The 15,660-nt window shown below is 39.3% G+C and overlaps 2 protein-coding genes across 3 annotated transcripts in view; one reads left to right on the top strand and one right to left on the bottom strand.

The window, feature by feature from the left end:
- Positions 1 to 15,660, bottom strand: part of CMSS1 (cms1 ribosomal small subunit homolog) — a 223,568-nt gene that overhangs the window by 91,753 nt on the left and 116,155 nt on the right. The gene's annotated exons all lie outside the window — the stretch shown is intronic.
- The window catches only part of FILIP1L (filamin A interacting protein 1 like), a 189,090-nt gene that overhangs the window by 59,009 nt on the left and 114,421 nt on the right, over positions 1 to 15,660 (top strand). The window lies entirely within an intron of this gene.

Below are 15,660 nucleotides of genomic sequence, written 5' to 3'. Positions count from 1 at the left end.
AGCAGAAAGATTGGTGATTGTCTCACTCTGCTGGAATGCTTTACAAAATCCCTTATATCCCCATATGGAATAAAAGTCCCAGCAGTTCTTGACACTTCACCTATATTTTACAAATACCTCAGTTGAGAGATCATGTAAATTTTGCTCTCAGTTCTTCAGTGTGCTTAGGTATCTCTGTAGTATTTATAAGACAAATTTCAGAACACAATTTTCATTTAACCAACACAGAAGATCATAGTGGAAAGGAAAGAGGAAAGCTAATTCTAATTTCTAATTTCCCACATGAGTTACACATTGAATTCCATGACATTTCAATGGGATTGATAGTAAGACCACAACGACCTAACTGCTGCTCACTCAATGAACACACATCACTCTATCCCACCCCAGAAGTGACAGGTTTTCCAACCAGGGTTGTACCATACTGAAATAAAATACTGGCCACAGACAGTGCCTCTCACAATGTGTGTAAAGTGTAGGGGACACAGCATTATCTAAGTCACTGAGTGTTACAGACATCACAAATGCACATAATGGTTTATCTTACCTGTTAACTTGGGGGTTTTCACAGCTACAGTTCAATTCCTGTTCAAGGCCACAAAACAGAAAAACTTTTTTGCAAGTCTAGGCAGTTGGAGAATTTTAAGGGCCTATTCTCTCAATAAATACAATAATCTGAAATTGTTAAGTGAAATATTAAAAAGAAATGTTCTGTCCAGCTTTGCACACTCATGGAGATGGCTGCTTTCCTCCTCAGCAGCACCTGAGCAGCTGCTAAGGGAGAACTCCGGGAAGCTGCAGCGTTGCCATGTAAGACATTGTTACCTCAAACCTTCAACAACAGCTGAAGCACAGTGTAGGCTGGTGCAGCACAGTAAAATTGCACAAGAGATTAAGGACATGTCATTTGGGTAGGGCAATGTAACAATTTCACACCACTTGTAACCAATCTCTTGCTGCTCCTGTTGTGCAATTAATGCCATTCACACATTAACAAAGGAGAAAAAGAAAAATCCTCAAGGCTTCACTGCTTTTCCTACAGTGACTAACTACCCTGTTGCTCTTTTATTATAGAGACATTTCTATTGGTATGGATGACAGATTGAGGGTTTATAAATTACTAATTCCCAAAAGCTGCTTTAAAGCTTCCATTGCTCAGATTTTTTTAACTCAAGCTCCATATTAGAAGAGGGGATTAGTGTCACTGTTCTAGAGATTACTGAACATTAGTATAAAGACTTACAGAATTTTGAGTCAGTGCCATCAAAGCAGAGCACTGTGCTGTATGGAAAACTGTTACTACTCTTATAATAGCTTATAATGTGCTCAGAAATGCAACAAATCTGAAAAAAAAAGAAGTCTCAGCTCTAATTCATTATATTCATAAACTTAAAATAATGCATGCAGTGCTTTACAATCCTTTGCTCTTCCATAAACATGGTGTAATTTTGAAATTTAAGCAAAAAGACTGCTCTGATTTATTTGCAGATTAAGTTGTATTTTTGTGCTAAATGCTCAGCTGCTCTGCCCAACAGACCAAATCATGACATTTGTTCATATATGGTTATTCTCAGTTAAAAGCTCTCTCCATCTGCCTGGAGGTTTATTAATAACTCATCACCATGGTATCACAGCATCTTAAGGAAAATAAAACACAGAGATAGTTGCTAGGCTCTCCAGCCTCTAGGGCTGAAAGGGAATATTTCTTGAGGAAGACTGGGAGAACCTCTTTTCTGCATTCACTTATCACCCTTGAGGATAAGGCTAAGCCAAGAGATGGCCCCCATACTGTGCTCTGAAAGCTGCAAGTATTGTAGCCATCACTCAAACACGACACCCGTGATCCAATTCTCTGCACTAACACATTAAAAACAAATATCCAGAAATCCAAACTGTGAAGGAAACCTAAAGAAAAGGAGATTGGGGTGAAGGAATGCATCAATTTCTGCAGCACTCCCATTTAACCCTCAAGAGGACTCTGCAGCCACATCACTGCTGCCCCCAATCATATTAACCACACTAAGCTGTTTGCTAACATGCACTGAACCCTGCACTGCCTTGCTGCAAACACATCTGACATTAGTGGGGGAAACAGGGAACAGGTCCATGACACATCCTGCACCCAGAGGAGCTTCAGCTGTTTCTCACAGGTATTTTCACACGTACTGAATTTGAGAAGTGCAACCCTTTACCTGTAACACCCTACCCATCAGTACTGAGAGGAGAGGTCCCTGTGGTTCTGACAGGTTTAAGCTCCAGAAGAAACAGGCAGTCTGCACTCTTGTAAATTATCTGCTTCAATAAGTGAAGTCAGCTCTAAATATGCTAAGATCTTCAGAACACTAATATAGGGAAGCATCAAACTTAAATGCAGTGAAACACACAGAGCAGACAGGGTTGGCTTGCAGATCAAATCCCTTTGCAAAAAGCATGTGCTGTCAAGGTTGCCACACTGTTATTCCAGGAAACAATGCGACTGCAAAGGAAAATCTGTAAAAACAACAAGTATAATGCAGGGTAGAAGATTGTGCTTCCGACTCACAAATAACTACAGTATTGACTAAATGTCTTTAAGGCCAAAAAGCAATGAAGTCAGAAGTCACACCTTCAGCTGGTATGCTACTCTGATGAAGTGTCTCGTGAGCAGGAAAGCTTTACAGAACCATTACATCTTCTGTCAGGGAGAAACATCCAGCCATGCTAACTATCCAATCTGCCCTCTGAGAGAGGGACTGTCAGGGGTTACACCATTTCCTTCCCTGCTCAGACCAGAAAGCCAACATGGCTGCAGAAAGAACCATAGGATGTGGCAGATTCATCTCCAGCTCCATCTCATTAAAGTCAAAGCACTCATTTGTCTCTTCACATGTAAGGTTAACCCAGCACAAAGATCATGTGGCTCAGGGGACAGGGAAGACCAGGAACACAGAGCCTTTCCCACTGAAGGGCTGGCATGACACAAAAAGCCACAAGCAGCAAGCCTGGCACACTCCCCCAGAGACACTGCCATAGCTCAACATATTTCCTCTCAGAAGGGTTTTCACCCTGTTGTGCTATTTATTCAGTATTTTAGAAGAGGGAAAACTGCTTTTTATCACCTCTTTTTCACACTCATACTACTGCACACTGCAGCAGAAGTCTGTCACCTCCATTAAGTATAAGAGGCTGTATTTTGATCTCTCAGGTGGCCTCATGTTAAGTTCCAAGAGCAGTTAAGCACAGGAGGAGACTTGTCCTTGAGCTGCTTGGCTAATTAGTGCAAGCAACAAGAAACCAGAAAATCTTTTTATTTTTGCTAGATAGTTGTAGTTCTGAGAGGCAATGAGTCCATCAATGTGAAGCTGTGTGCTACTTAGAGTCCTCCTTTAGGGTGAAAGAGCAACATCAGGTCAAGGTAAAACTGTCTGGAAAACAAACAAACCACCCTGATGTAAACCTGCCTATCAGGGTGCATTTTGTCCATCTCTGTACCCAACACATATATAACTAATTCTATTTTTCTAGAACAGCAATTGTTGATTGATGAGTCATCTTTCCTGTAAATTTATTTTTTTAAGTGATTTTGGCATTGTTCCTTGAAATTCCTCTCTGGCTATGTAATGGAAATTTTGACCTCATACTCTGGTTTCTTTAACATCACAGATACAGAGATTATGAGTTTAGGAAGACCAAACAATTGAATAAAGGATGCAATGTAGAAATCTGTAGCTCAAAAAGAAAGCAAACTGTACTAAATAAACTCACAATTAAATATTTAACTGTGTGGCCATTGGGTTTTGTTCCTAATAATACAGCAACTCATTTATTGAAATTAAGAATTCATGGGGGAAGGGGTTGCTTCCCTCTTTTTTCTCCCAAAATTGATTATGTGGTTAAAGTTGCTGGCAACTGAAACTCACCAAAATATATAAAAATTTACTGTTTTCCTATTAATTAGCAACTCCCCATATTACAGCTTCTAAAGTATATTGCAATTAGTTGTCAGAAAACACAAAGTAGAAAAATGTAAGCCAGAAGAGAGTAGAAAGAAAACAAAAGCACCAAAGAAGACATTCATGAGATATAATTATTGCAGAGGGCAGCATAAAACTCTCCAGAATGCAACCATCAAGAGTAAGGGCTTCTCTTCCCTATTCTTCCTCTGTGTGGGGGCAATGGAGAAAGTACATTCATAGCTGAGCTCAAAGTTCTCAGCTATACTGAGTTCAAAACATACGACAAAGAACTCAGAATTTGCCTTAGTCCCACAAGAAGAATTAGATAGATTTTTATAGCAAGAATGAAAATGAACACATCTGAGAACTACTCCAATTTATCTAAAATATCATTAAATAAATAGAAGAGAATCACTTCCTTCCACTCAGCCTGGATTCAGCTGTCAGGAAAACTCCACAGTGCTCAGAAAAAGACAGTGCTGTAAGCACCTGCTGGAGGCCAGCATTTGCAATTAGTCAATTGCAAATCATCATGGTGAGCTAAATGGAGTGGCGCATCCATGGCTCATGAAGGCCAAGCCTACTGAAAATAAATTTACATGCCTATCTTCCAGCTGTTAAGTGGGATGGCCAAGGGACATGACAACATGAGCTTCAAATTATGCGTTCTTGGAAAAACTCTAAACAAGATTTCTCAGAATGACAACACAGTTATGGTCTCTGGTAATTCTTCATGGTCATGCCAGCGGGCATCCCGCTCCATCCCACCCATGTCTACCTTGCTCCACCAACCAGTTTTCATTCAGGCTGAGCAAAAGGGATCACATATTTGGGAATGAGCTCTGCTAGCTTCTCTAACCACAGGGCGGCCCCATGCCAGTTTCTTCACAGGTTTCATTTGACACTGAACAACCTAAATGGCCAATTTAAACCACAAAGATCGCAGCAAATTTGAAGCTTTGAAGACAGTCAGGGCTCTTGCCCATCAACAAGGCACTCTGAATGGAAACTGTGCACCCAGCAGTAAACTGGCTCTGCCTGGGTAGGCTGGGACATCTGACTGTGCTGCTGGGACTGCACACAGCTTTGTACCTGATTTGAAACTCATAGGAACATCTGTTCTCAGTCTGTTGACTTGAGGGAATGAGTTAACGTGACGTGTACAAGTGTGATGGCTGACTGATAAGGTTTCAGAAAACACTTGAGATAAGTCACTACTGAAAAAAAAATAATGTTTTGTAACATTCCCAGCTCTTATCATAACTTTAATGAGTTTGAGTTCCCAAAAGAAGACAGTAAAATTATTTGGTTATTACCTTTTCAGTCTCAGCAATTAACCTAACAGCTGGTAAAGCTCATTGTTATTTGGAAAAAAACCAACAAACTAACCTTCAGATTTACATGTAGAGAACATACATAAAAACCCAGTTCAAAGTTTCTGAGAACAGGTAACAGCCAAGTTGAAACTGTTTCTACATATATTAATATCTCAGAGATGACTGTAGATTAGTAAAATAAAGCCTCAGGTGAAATACAGAGCTTTAATACAAGCTAGTACAGACTCCCCTACATACAGTGACCACTGGGTGCAGGAGAGAAACGGCCAAAAGCTTTCTTATTAGATTGATGCAATTTTAAGTAAAGCATTTTCAAATTCCCCATATCATTCTCTTCAGCTTCATAGGCAAACTTTCACTGATGCAAATAGAAGTCAATACTGGGGAGATGGGCGTCCTTTTGAGTCACAACATACAAACATCTTAAGAATAGTTAGGCAGAACATGGGGAAAAATATTTAGCATCTGTGTAGTTCCTTCAGCTGCTAGGGAAACATCCACCAGATGTTCCTAGATGTTACCTCAGCTGCCTCCCAAACCACTATCACATCTGCTCTCTTCCTTACTGAATACCAGTGGTAACTGAATTAATGTTTCACTTAACTCATCTTTGTAAAATATTCTCAACACCCTTGAGGAACTCCTTTTTAAGGAGTTATGCTACCCACAAAAAGCAATGTGAAAATCCCCTGTGATTACATGATTGAATTTCCTGAAATTCTCTAGTTATTTAATATATAGGGAATACCATCATCTATACAAAAGTATTATTGGAAGGGATGACATCTTTTCATAAACACAAGTATTGAAATAGCAACAGAAATAATGATCCACAGAAACTACCAGAATTAAAGAGGAAAATGGGGAGGAAGAAACCCCATTGTTATTAAATGCTCCTCCTTATCAGGGACAGCAAAATTCTTCCTCAAGACCTTCCTTATACACCTAGAACTGAAACTATTTTCTGTGTCCAGCTACTGAAAATCCGCTCAACCTATCACCTTTGTGGTATGCAAGATTTGCTTACACTTAGCAGCAGTGGAAGAGGTGCAATTGTATCCAGCAGAGAAGAGGAAGGAACACAAAAAAAATCCCAAGCCACCAAAAAACGCCATGCACAAAAAAGAAAAAAACCCCAAACAACCAAACACAAACAGAAAGACCACATAGATCAAAATGTCTTAACACTTTCTATTCTGGAATTTTAAAAACTCAAGTTTACACATAAGCAATATAGAGCATTTGTGTATGATCTAAAAGAATCCAAAAGGAAGTATCTTCCTAAGACTGCTAGTCCAGTTTATCTACTATTCTCAATGAACATCATTTTCAAAATGTGTATGGAAGTAATGATTACTTATTCCAAACTCTCTCAAGTTATTCTCCAAACTTTGTATTTTCAGCCCAAAACATTTTTCTAGTTATTTTCCAGGTATGCTGCACTATGCTAAGTAATGTAGAGAAAAATACAATTAAGACATCAGAAAAGTAAAAAATGTACAAATCCATGTCACCACTGTGCTCTAGCTGATACCCTGCATGACCCCAAACAAATCACTTAGCTGCAATCTCACCAAAAATGGAGAGGGCTCCAGACTCTGAAAAATGACTGTCAGACCAAAAAATGTTTACAGAGCAGCTTGCAATCATCAGAGGGCTCTGCAAATGGAAAGTATTACAACATATGGGATGTTCTAGCCATGCGTTTAAAAAAAACCCAGAAAAAAGAACCTTCACAATCATGACTAGGCACATGTTCCAAACAGAAATTAAACTCCTGCTTCTCTGGTATAGCTCTTTGATTTTTCATTACTTATCCTTAATTAATAGTATATCTATAAACAAGAAAAATAAATCAGAAGCTCATTTATACCTCATTTATAGCTGAAATACTTTGCAAACGGCAGGCATGACAAGATTCTTGGAAAGAGGCAGTATCTAGTACCAGATTTCATTCCTATAGCTAGATGTTAAATTTCCAGGTACCGAGATCTTTTCTGCAGGTTTCAGTCACCTTTATAAATTAAGGGATAAAAGGAAAATAAACACAATGTGTGTCACATCAGGATGCAACAATACACATACTAACCTTTGATTTGACAGATGGAATGAGAAGCTCTCATCTTTTATTTGCACATGAGAAATGAAAATAACTCAATGTTTATTTGCAGATGAGAAATCAGGGTGTGTTTATTTGCAGGAGGAGAGGGGATCACTATTTGAAAGGAACTCAGAAAGGTTCTTTTTCTTCTCCTTCTTGGTAAAATTTGGATGAAGGAACAATGAAACCAAATGCCACTGCTTCCTGGTGAAATACTTGTTCAAGCAAACAAAGAAATACATTAATGATTACAAAGAGATACATAAAACCAATTCCACCTTGTTTCCAAATGCATAGCATAAGCAAAGCAAAAGCCTACTATTTTCTCCATAATTATTTTTTCTTATAAAAAAATCAGCCATCTTTCATTCAACATGTAAATCTAAATAGATAACAGAAATAAGCATTTTCTCTCCATGTGTGAAATTAGCAATTAACCTCAATAATTAAAAGCATCAGAGTGCTGAACACCCATTGGTTTCTCCAAGCATTCATCCATACTGCACATCTGACAGTGCTTTCAAAGAAAATCTGGATTGAATAATATGATTCAGATGTGAAGAGACTGACAATGAACAGCATTTTAGTACTGCTCAGTCACAAACCAGCAAGCTTTAGAACTGCATGTCCACATTAGGAAAAATGAAACAGCTTCTTCCGAGAACAACATGCTGGGTCTTTGACCCCTGTGCCTGCATTTTTCCTCTGAAAACCAGGGGAAATTTGTTATCCTCATTTCCCTTATTCCTTACAGCCATACAATCTAGTGTAACCACTAAACATATCACAATTTTGCTTTTAAAATCTTAGAAAAAAATGTTAATTAATTACCCACTTTTGTAACTTTTCATAGAATAACTTTATGATGTTGTTGTTTTAAAAGAAAAATGTTCACACAAGAATTAAAAACAAAGCCATAAAATACTTTTCTCAAAGATTACTAAGTGGACTGGATGGCCTATGATAATGCAAAAGCCACTCAGGGCAAGCATGTCCTGATGCCAGCATAAATGATTGGCCTACCCATGGCAAGGAGGCCACCACAGAGCTCTGGGAAGAAAACATGAAACACAGTGACTGCCACATTTTATAAGGGCCTTCCTTATATCCCTTCAAATTCCTACAGGAAAGGGTCTTTTGGCAGTTTTCATAACCACTAATTCTTCTATAAAATGAATGAAAGAACAAACACTGTAACTAGACTCATCACATTTCTCAAGTCTTTTAGGCTATGGTGGACAGACAAATTTATCCTGCTTTAAAAGAAACTTCACAAAATGCAAGTATATATCACAACATATCATTAGCAGATGGTGATTATAGAACATGTTTGAGGGAGGCTTGGGTGTGCTTAATCATGTAATTCACAAGAAAAGACAGATGACTATGGATATGTTCCCACAATGAGGCACAATTTCCCAAATTCAAAGCTGAAAATAGATTTCAGAATAGAACTTGAGCAGATTTTTCAAAACCAGCAAGACGTGACCAAAAAAATGACATGACTACAGACTTGTCCTGTCCCTATAATCTTTCTCTGGATAGATGACATACAAGACTAGGTGGTCAATGGTATGACAATCTGCTTCTCAATGCTCAGCAGAAGCCAGATATAAAGAAGTGATCCCCTTTCTTAGCCAGTCTATCCACGAGACTGATGGTATGATCTTTTTATTACTTCATTTTTTAATAGGAGTCCTTTTACTGTTAATGGATGTGGTTTATGCAAATCTTATCCACCACAGATACAGATTTATAAATTACTCTAAATTACAGTGTTGTAATGGGACAGTGTTGACATGAAACTCAAGTAGTGTAGGATTTTCCAGGGGCACAATGCCTAGAGCCAAAGTTTAATTTCAGCTCTGAAGCAGATTCCCTTTGCACCTTTAGGTTACTCACCTCCATTTCCTCCTCTCTAAACCTGCCTCCCAGGATGGTGCTGGAAGCTTATTTAATGAACGTGAATCATCTTAGCACTGCCTCCTGAAATCCAGATATAATCAATAATGAGCCAAAGCTTTACTTGGGCAAAAGCTGCATTTGAGGAAAAGCACACCTTCCATTATGCCTGTCAGAAGTGGTCTCACAAAACACCAAAAGCAAAGCTGTGCTGTTTTTATCTCTGCCAACAAATGCAGCAGTCTGTCTTTAAGTGTGCTTAGCTTTCCTAGAGCCACACTCTGACCTGGCGCATCACAGCTTCTCTGCCAACCAGCTCGAGCTTGCAATGCAGGACACAGCAGCCAGGTGATAATCTGTGTGCACCTGCCTTGACAGCCCCCAGAGACATCACTGCCTGTGAGCATGCATCCCCTGCCAGGAGTCACCTCTCCTCAGAGGAGATGTCTCCCTTTTCCACACACAGCCAAAGGGCAGATCAACACTCCTCAAACTTGCCTAGCTGCTTGCATGATCATTCTCTAGTCATTTCCAACCAAGACACATTAGCACAGATGATCACCCTCAACTTTTTTGGCTGTTCTGGGCTGGCTTGGTCTGACCAAAACAAGCCAGGAAACAATTGCAGCTGAGAAAGTGGGTATGAGAGGGCAGAATTTTGCAAGAGATGTGGTAAGTGCTTGTATGTGACCAGCACACCATTAATCAATGCCCAAGGACTTGTTCAAATTATGCAGCTGCCAGATGTGCTCTTCCCTGTGTCATTCACAAGACTCCACAATCATGACACTCCCTGTGTACCAGATTTGATCACCTGCTCAAGTACTTTTGTATGCTGTGATCCCAGTTGGTTTTGGCATCAGTATCAAGAAAATAATTTTAGGCATGTGTTCTCGAAGAGACTGGTTTCTAATGTAACACTAAACAGCTTTACATTATAGAGCAAAAGGAAGGGGGGGCTATTTGAAGTATTCTAACTGCTACATCTGGTCAGCTCCTGGCAATTCCAAAGGTATCACAGCAGGCATGTTCATGTCCCACCTCCCGTTCGTTTCTCATGACAGTCATCATCACCCCCTTAACTTTTTGGCTATAAGGATCACTTCAGCATATACTGCAGGCTAAAGATACTCACAGAGTATTTTCAGTCCTTAACAACAGAGCTGTGAGACAGCTTGTGGATGAATGTCCAGTTTTAATGACAAGACAAAATGATGGAGAAGCTGTTATTACTGTCAGAGGTAAGCTGCTCCTCTAAGTTCCAAGAACAGTTTCTGCAAGTAAGTGTCACGAGAAGAGATGCAAAAAAAAAAAAATAATTAAACCTGCATCAGTCATTTAATACACAGAAAAGAAATAAACTGCTGTCAATTGTAAGTTTCTCCAGGTCTGACTGTTTCTGTACCAAGTATATTGCCAGGACAAAACCAATGCATGTGCCCAGACACACACACTGCATGACAGCCACCTCACTCAGACCTCTGGGCAAGACTGATTTTAACTTCACTGATTTACCATCCTGGAAAAGAGATTATAGTCAGATTTGTAACTGATAATAAAAAAAACCCACCAAGAATATATTAACACAAGACAAAACATGAGCATCTTACAACAGAATTATCTGAAACCTACCACTTATTTAATTTCATGTCATCAAAACAAGAGAGGTGCTCTGCTCATAAGCAAATGTTGGCTGTTTACTGACATTATGTTACAATCAAGACATTACAGGCCCCTGTAACTGACACCAAACCAGAGACTTAAGTGTTCAAAGAATTAATGCTTTCACCTTATTCTAGATGGCTAAATTTAGTTTCAGTTGGCAATTTTGCCAGGTCAAAAAAAGAGCAGATGAACTCAGACATGCAATCTTTCCACTGTACATATAATTCCTTACCAAACTGGTGCACACTTTCCATCCATTTACATTCATTGGCACCAAAGAACCAACAGAGTATGGACTTCTTTTCCCTTTCCCCCCAAAGCAACACTGTCACCAAGCCTCATTACCTAAACTGAATATACTTATAGGACAACTACAGCAGTTACACATCTAAAACCAATATATTAGTCAACAACTGATTATATTAAAAATGTGATACTCATTTGAGAATATCATTATAAAAAGCCCTAAGAAATCCCATGACTTTTTATGAGTCTTTAAAGCTGTAATCAGTTTATAGCATAGAAACTGAGTCAGCTGCTATATAATCAAGGCTCCTCATGAGAAGCACAGCTTTGCAATGACACATTGTGCATTGTTCTCAACCTGCACGAGCCTGAAACACTGCAATCACCACTAAGAGCAGCTCACAGAATCTTCCCACTGAAATCCACAGGAAGGTATTTTCACCTTCCCTTCCCAGTCAGAAATTGCTTTGTTAGAAAACGGAGTCTGCCTTCCTTTACCACAGCTACTGCCTTCTGAACACCATTCCCACCTTTTGATATCACTAGGTCATAAAGTGCCTCTAGTATAACTGTGACACCTCCATGCCTTTATTCTTGTTCCCTCCCCAGCTTGCTGTGGGGGCCTTGGCTGAAGCAGTCTTGACACCTCCACAGAAAGAGTCCCACAGCCCTGAAATGGCTTAACCTCTTCTTAACCTGCTCAAATGAGCTTGGCAGGACAGATCATACCCAGATCCACCTTCAGTTGTCCCTTCCTCCATATTCTGGTGTGTGTTGGCCCTTTGCCCACAAGTCAGATCAGGAATGCTGGTAGGAAGGGATGTTGCTCATCACTGCAGAAGGCCTGCTCTGTAGGAAAATGCAGAAATCCTCCTGTGCAAAGCTTCCTTTTGCATTTGGAACAGACTTTGGTTTAAGGAAAGGCAAATTTTCCTATTCAAACGGGAAACAAGCCGAAAATGCAATGCATATGAGTAAAAACTCATGTGCGTGACAGCTCCCACTCCTAGTAAATAATTATTACCTGCAGTAACAGGCAGTGCAGATGCCACACCTCTCCTTTCTTTGTGTGTATGTTGGTTGGATTTTTTCCCTGCTTTTCCTCTCCCCTCTTTTTCTTCAATTACAGCACCAAAAGAAAACTAAGATCTTTTGGAGACATAAGTGAAGCATTCCTGCTCTGGAATGGCATCAGCATCTGGACACCTGGCAAAATATAGTTTAATTCCTACTGTATCTATTTCTCACCACCCCCCCTCCCCCGACAGCAAGCATGAAGAGTCTTGCTTTTCTTCTTATTTACCAACAAGAATTAAAGATGAGAATGTTCAGAAGTCCATTTCACTAGGTTTTGTTCTGGTTACAACAATTTGCTTTGATCTGGGGAGAGGAAGGAGGAGAGGAGCAGAGCACATCTTAAGTTCACAAAGCTACAAGCCAAGATGCACAAAACTGAAGCATTCCAAAGTTAAAAATAATCATCTTTAAACTGCAAGAGCAGAGCTGTAATTTTGAGCAGTACAGCATGACATCACAGTTTATGTGGGGCCAGCTCCATAAATCAAACTGTGCCTAATTACAGATCATACTGCAAATCTACATTATTTGGATGAATAATTAAAACAGGACAGTCCATAACACAAGCCAGATATGTTTACTAAAATATGTTTTTTTCAAACTTTTATGTTCACTACTGCTCACAAAGCTTTCACATTTAGAAAATTATAGACTCCTAAGCTTTTATTTTAGGCTGACTCCACTTTCAAGGAATTCTTCAATTAACTTTATGTTGCTTTAAGCTCCTCATCCAATGAGAAAACAATCTGTGGTTTCTTACTTCTCCCAGTGCTAATGGCTGCCCTCCACGTTTGACTTGCAGACTTACTGTCTTTTTAGAGCCAGGATCTGTTTGTCTAAAATCAGCCTAGTTGTCATAGTATTTTGACAAGTCCTCTATAAAAGGAGAACAAACCTTTGTGGTGGGTTAACTGCTAAGAATAATGAAGGTTGTTCTCACAATCTCAACAGATGAGTGCCAAAATTAAGGAACATTGAGCAATACACCCTGAGCTGAAAGCCCTGACTACCTCAGTTGCTCTTCTTTCCCACCTACTCCAATTTTTCCAATTTCTGCTGCTTTGAGTGTTTTTCTAAAATGTGTGCTTTTTCTCAAATCTAAAAGCTATGACATACTCACACATTTGTGGCATAAAAAAGCCCCCAGTGCTATCAAACATTACTAATTATAGATGGTCAGGACGCCTCTGGAATTGTTGGAAACGCTGTGGAGACTTTGACTATCAGTTACTGGGTAGATAATGTCAAATCAAGAGCCAAAGAGCTTAATGAAAAGCATTAGCTGAACAAAAGGGACAGGATTCATTCCTAAACTGCACATTTTTCCTCCTAGAGCTTGAGAAATTTGTGTGAAACTTTTAAATCTCAGAAATAAAAAAACAGGGGAGAGTTGGCAGCTCTTCTTCCTTTTCTCTCCTGGTATTTGGCTTGGTAAATGGACCAACATACAGATGATTAAAGGAACTCTGAAGACAATGACCAAGAAGTAAAATGTTTGACAGTCTCAACCAAAAAGGACTATACAAAAATAAGAGTTATGTCTCTTAGTTCAGTATTATGTTGTGTAAGTAATTTTTTTCTGTAGAATGTTAACTAAGCACAGATATGGAGAAAGCATCATTCACTTCTTAATACATAGATTTTTAGATAAAAAAAATCCATGGGGTTTTAGAGAAATCAAAACACATTAAACATTAAATACATAGCACAGCAATATTTTAAAAGACATGACAAATGAGTCTCCCTCAACCACAGCCACCATGATCAGCATATCCTTAAATAGGAATGTATCTTTCAGACCTCCATTTCAATTCTTTGTTACAATAAATAGACATCAAACTTGCAATTTCCATTTTTTTAAATTTAAGACTGTCTCTGTGGCCAGAAATATTATGACTGACCTCTGTTAACTGCAAGCATTCAGAGCCATAGCGATTCCAACTCCCTTACATCCTCAGTGTGCAGCAACAGTTTACTCAGAAAAAAAAAATCAACCAAAAAAAACCAAGCCTGTAAGTATTTGGACATACTTCTGAAAGCAACAGTGAAAATTAAGAAAGCAGCCTTCCCAAAGAAGTATCTATTTTTGAAATGTGTGCTTTTAAAACACAATGCTTATGGAATGAACTACTTCAGTTCTCTTGTGTAAACTTGTGCAGATTGTTTGCTATTGATCTTTTGAGTCATATTTTGGCAGCAAACTGGTATCCTTGTAGAAAATATAAGTACTGCAGAACAAGTGATGTAATCTACTTCTACACTTAATTATTTTTTGGGGTTTTTTTAAAGTTAAATTTATATTTTAAAATAAGCTGAACTGCATACCTCATTTCTTCCCCAGATGAGGAGCTTTATGATAGTGAAGACCTTCAGAGGAGACAGTTTGTCTGTAAGAATGTGTCTCCTTTAATTCACAGGACTGAACTCAGATCAAAGAAAGTAGTGTTTCTATCTGTACTCAAATCTAGGTCTATTAACTGTTTTTTTAACTGAATGACATAAAGTGACTCTATAAAACCAGTGCAAAACCTGATCTCAAGGTTGAAATCCAGGGCTTTTTCACAGTGTATTGTTCTTTCCTCCCTGCCCCCAAGCTGCTGTCCATTCAGAAAACAACACATAGAAGAGAAAAAAGAAAACTGCACTGTAGCAAGGCTATCCACATGGCCCAGGCTTGTGCTGTGTGTGCAGTATACATACAAGTACTGCATGCTGATGTGGCCCAGAGCAGGGGCACAATTTTCTGGTATTTGTGGACAACACTGCCTGGCAGTTGGACACAAGCAGGGTGAGAGAGCATCTGGAGGTGGGTAGCTGACAGAGTGAAACTAATGCAATACTCCAGACAGGTAACTAAAGCTGTGCTCAGCCTCAAACTCTCAAATATGGTAATTCTTTAACCAACAAAAGAGATTGCCAGGAAAGGACAACAGTGAGTGAAAGTACATAAGCAAGATCATGTGCAGGACATGGAGCCTGAATGCTTCCCCTTTCCTCCTCTCAGGTTTCTCCCACTGAGAACCACTACCTGATGGCCTCAATCTCTTCTAAGTCTGGTTACTCTAAAAATAAGAACACAGTCAAGGCAGTATATAGAGAACAAGTACAGGAATCCTACCTTTTAAATCCTAGATCAATGTTTTCTTCCCTCTCTGAAGCAGTGATTGATGACAGCTTTCTCACACCTTTTCCTCACTCTCATGTCATCAAGTGCCACCACTTCTCTACCCCACTGTCCTTGTTACACTGCTTCCCACCTCTTCCTCAGTGCCACCTGAGATCCAGTCTCATGTGGAGCCATAAAGATAAGGACAAACACCATACACCCACCTCTGGGAAACTACAAGCTTTGTCTCTAGAAGCATAGCATCTCAAACTTCTCCTTTCAGAGCATCTC

Source organism: Melospiza georgiana, chromosome 2 (genome assembly GCF_028018845.1).
Source record: "Melospiza georgiana isolate bMelGeo1 chromosome 2, bMelGeo1.pri, whole genome shotgun sequence".
Classification (NCBI taxonomy): Eukaryota; Metazoa; Chordata; class Aves; order Passeriformes; family Passerellidae; genus Melospiza; species Melospiza georgiana.
This window is presented reverse-complemented; position numbering and strand designations above follow the sequence as displayed.